At 42.2% G+C, this 5,000-nt stretch overlaps 1 protein-coding gene across 2 annotated transcripts in view; it reads left to right on the forward strand.

Moving 5' to 3' along the window:
* The window catches only part of LOC143040165 (carbonic anhydrase 1-like), a 99,167-nt gene that overhangs the window by 64,299 nt on the left and 29,868 nt on the right, over positions 1–5,000 (forward strand). The gene's annotated exons all lie outside the window — the stretch shown is intronic.

The following is a 5,000-nucleotide window of genomic DNA, read 5'->3' on the forward strand; positions in this document are numbered from 1 at the left end:
TGTTTTGAGTGTTTTTATTTGTTTATTTATTTGTCTGATTATTTATTTATATGCTAATTTTCTGCATCCGACCTCTTTATGGACCAAAAGGCCTCCTGTCGGCCTCATCCTTTACTTATAACCTTGACTCCCCACCCCATTATAACGAGGAACACGAGCCAATGCCAACCAAGGATTGGCACCACAGGAAGTCACGCAGGCGCTCTGGTCTGGTGGAGAGAAGATGCCTGAGTGTTGGAGATCGCCAACGACGTGTCATGGAGGGAGGCACCCCCTCCCTCCGCTCTCCTTCGATGTTTGGTCGGGAAAACTTTGTTTGTTAGAAGTTTGAGTTCGAGTTGGTAATCATCTAAATTCACCTTCAAGCACACACGCGCGCACACACACACACACACACACACACACACACACACACACACACACACACACACACACACACACACACACACACACACACACACACACACACACACACACACACACACACTAACACACACACACACACACACATACACAAGTACAAAAAAATTATAACAAAACTTGAAAGAATACAAAGAGCAATTATGAATTTGGCACCAACACTCTCAGAACTATCATATGAAGAGAGACTAGCAAAACTTGAGCTACATACATTAGAGCAAAGAAGAGAGAGAGGAGACTTGATAACAATTTATAGGATCATGAAAGGCTATTGATAGAGAGGATCTAATAAAATGGGATAGTAGAGATACAAGAGGACACGGAAAGAAAATCCAGAAAGACAGTTATAGAAGAGACCTGAAAAAGAACAGCTTTCCCCACAGTGTAATAGACGTTTGGAACAAGTTAGGTGAAAATGTGGTGTGTGCAAAAACGATATACGAATTTAAAAACAGTCTAGATAAAACGAGACATGAAGGCGGGACATCACGAGCATAGCTTCCCTTCTCGTAAAATACATCTAGGTAAATACAACTAGGTAAATACACATACTCACACACACATACACACACGCACACATACACACATACACACATACACATACACACACACACACACACACACACACACACACACACACACACACACACACACACACACATACACACACATTTCGTTCTGTTCATACCCTTAACCCAGATGCACCTAGCCAATTGGAAATGGACCCACATATGTAATTCTTCATGATGAATCTTGTATCACGCCTTACCTCCACCTTCCCGAAAGGCCGATTGCAAATTGATCTACAAACAATTTCGCCTGGGGAAGCTGGTACTGTGAATTAGATTGCAGCATGCAATATCTCCCCAAAAGGCTGCTCCTAGTCAGTTGCAAAATTGTCTACAATTGCAACTTTACGCGGGGAATGTGATCCTGTGTATTCGTTAAAAACAAGCAGCATCCTCTCTAAAGACTGCTCCTGGCCAGTTGCAATTTGGTCCACAGACGCTCCATTACACGAGTAATCTGCTGTTGTACAATAGATTGTAACACGCAAAGTAACACACGCAATATCCTTCCCAACGGGTCCACCGATGCACTTGCAAATTATTCTTTCTTTCTTTTTTCTTTCTATTTCTTATTATTCCCAAAGCAAAGCGATGATAGCACTATATAGTGCTCTTCTCTCAAAGTGTGATCCAACAGATTACAAGGTTTTCTTGTATATACCTTCACACACATACGTATTGCCGATATAATCCATCATAATTACACACGCATATATGTATACGTACACACATGTACACACACATACGTGCACACACAAAACAGCCACCATAGAGAAACAGCCCCAGACGCGCACATACTCCATATGAGTTGGATCAGTCGAAGATCGAACGGCAGTTTCCAGAGAGCGTGACGTTGGAGGTTGTCGACATCAACATAACGACACAAAATCTTCAACATCAGTTAACACGCAAGACACATACGCACACACACACACACACACACACACACACACACACACACACACACACACACACACACACACACACACACACACACACACACACACACACACACACACACACACACACACACACACATGAATACATATGAACAGGTAGTTGTTTAATATACTAATGTGATAGATACAACCATATACTCGTACATGTGCGTATACACACAACGTACAAGAACATACTATATATACGCATCACCGACTCATACTCGCGTATAATTATTATTATGTATTCCTGTACGTTTATTCATGTTACCTTGCACACACACATACAAATATACACGTATTCACACATGTACACGTATACATGTACATATACCCTACATGTCTGTATGTATTCATGAGCGTTTATATCCTAAAAGATACCTTTCAGACAAGCTTGAGTGACTGCAGCCTCGCAGATGACCACAATTTGAACACACACGTAGACACGTTCAAGTACACACAAACCCACACCTCGTTTCCGGCGCGTTAACCACTGGTCTCCCTCTTTAACACAAAATAACCTTGGGTTACTTCCTCGTTTCCATAGAATGGCTAATACTCCTCCTTGCTTGCAATACCAAGAGAAACTAGATGTGGTAACGCATGTTGCTGTGCTCAACCTGACCTTGTCGTGCCCTTCGATAAGGGTGAGATCTCCATGACAGCGTCCGTGGTCTGGAAATCACATTGCCTACGCCTCCTGGCCCCGGAGTTTAGTCATCCGGAAGTTGTCCGGGCGGGTGGTTAGCAAGGTCCGAAAGAGAGACTTAAAGACATTTAACCTTCAAGAAAGATGAGGACTTCTGGACTTCAGAGTTCCGGCAAGTAGACCTGGAAGCAGTCGGTATCCGGGGGAAATGTTAAAAGTGAAATTTTCGTGACCGGAAAAGTGAGGCGTCTGGCTCGATCCGGGTGAGGTCCTTGGCTCCATTGATGTCTAGGAGGAGTGCCTCCTACCCTCCCTCACCCTCAGCTGAATAAAATTGCCTGACAGCAACTTGAATAAGCCTAGAATTTGAACAGACACCAAAAGAATCAAGTGAGATGCGTGGAACCATGTGGTGTGTGTGTGTGTGTGTGTGTGTGTGTGTGTGTGTGTGTGTGTGTGTGTGTGTGTGTGTGTGTGTGTGTGTGTGTGTGTGTGTGTGTGTGTGTGTGTGTGAGTGTGAGTGTGTGAGAGGGGGGCTCCATCTTGAAGTGAATGAAATCGGATGGTAACAGCCAAAATAAAATTAAGAGTTAATTATTGTCGAAAGAGGACAAAGAAATTTGTTCTATTTATCTGTTTATTTGTTTGTTTTTACTGTTTTCCAGATAGATTATGCACTGTTGATGAATAATGTATAATTTTTTTTGTATAATTGTATCACGTGTTCATCATAGCATCTATTATAGCCATAAGAGACCCGTATTTTGCCTCCGATAAACAGCGCTTCTATCCTTGGGAACAATATGGCTCCGAAAAGGTGGAGGAATGGGGATGGCAAAAGGGAGAGTTTTAAAGAGAGTTGAAGCAGATCAGAAGGACAGCAATAGAAATTAAGTGATCAACATTCCTCTATGAATGGAGATCAATCTGCAATCGTAAAAGTATCCTGCGTGTTCTGGTCCGTAGGGATGTCATTAAGGTCCTTGCATAACGTAACCTACGGTTATTTCTTTTGGTAGGATTTATCTATACCGGAGCAAATCTGGACGTCGTAGTCACATGACACACTCTCGCGGTGCGACACAAAAAAGTCTTGTCACAAGCCTGACACTGGTCGATCATCCTAAGACATCGACGGCCTGGTTGACCTCTTGCTGCTTCAGCTGCTGCGGTCAGCGTGATTGAGCAGCTGTGGTCAGCTTCGAATGTAGTGGTGCCCGATTCTCAACTACCCTTACAACATGATGGCATATCGTGTTTATTTTATGTATTCTATTTTATTCTTTTGTTCATTTGATATTTTGTCAATCAATTTATCTAATAATTTATTTTGTTTCATTTGTTTATTCTATTGTTTATTTATTTTATCTATCATCGTTTATTTGTTTATCTTCTAACTGAAGAGGGTCTGAAATGACCAAGACTCCATCAGTACCGAAGTCCGCCCCCCTTGAGCTCCCTAAAATCGCCTTTAGTCTCCTTAGCCAGAACAAAATCTTACAAATGCGTCACCCCGTGTTGAAGGGTTCAAGGGAGAGGCGGGGGCGGAGGGGGAGCAAGGGTCACTGACGACGCGTGGCGTCGCTGAGAGTAAAAAGGACAAATTAAGTGGATCTAAACGTAATTGGGGGGGTGGGGGGAAGCCGGGAGGACAGTGGGGGACGGTTAACCTACAGACACGTTGATTGGTCAAGACGCCACGCCATTTCTGGAGTCGAAGGCGCTGATTGGCCCAGACGCCAGCCGTACCAGCCACGAGGAGTGGGGCGGGGTAAGGGAATGCCTCTTCGTTGCACCTCTTCTCCACTGCAGCGACCTGGCACTCGTGGATCGTGACGCAGTACATGGAGGTGTGTCACGCGTGGCGCTGTAGATCGTGGGCCACTTTGCTTGGCACTGCAATTGTTCCCACGTGAGGGTTTGTAGCTGGGTGTAGTGGTGGTCACTATGGCCGAGCTATGTACGGTGTCACTCCCGTATTGTAAAATGTTAAAGAAAACGTAATCTGGAAATGTTAACCAAAGCTCATCTTCAACAAGCCTTTACTTTAATCTTCATCTCCTTCTTCGTCTCCATACTTATCCTCGTCTCTATCTCCGTCTTAGTGTCTATATTCACATCTGTCTCTGTCTTTGCTTCCATCTTTCAAATATAAATACGTCAGGGTCTTGATTTATATATTAATATTATTCACACATTTATTCAATCGTTTATAACTTCATTATATTCTTGTATATTCTATTTTGTTTTATGTATCTATCTATTCTTATCAATTTATTTCATGTTATCATTATTATTTGCATTTATTCATTTATTTATTTTAATGTATCTATTTTTTATCTTATTTTATTTTTCATTTTATCTAATTTTTGTTCTTGTTTATATATTCATTATTACTGTTATTTATTTTCTATTCATTAATTT

Source organism: Oratosquilla oratoria, chromosome 1 (assembly GCF_046742065.1).
Source record: "Oratosquilla oratoria isolate Oo_2021 chromosome 1, ASM4674206v1, whole genome shotgun sequence".
NCBI classification, from domain to species: domain Eukaryota; kingdom Metazoa; phylum Arthropoda; class Malacostraca; order Stomatopoda; family Squillidae; genus Oratosquilla; species Oratosquilla oratoria.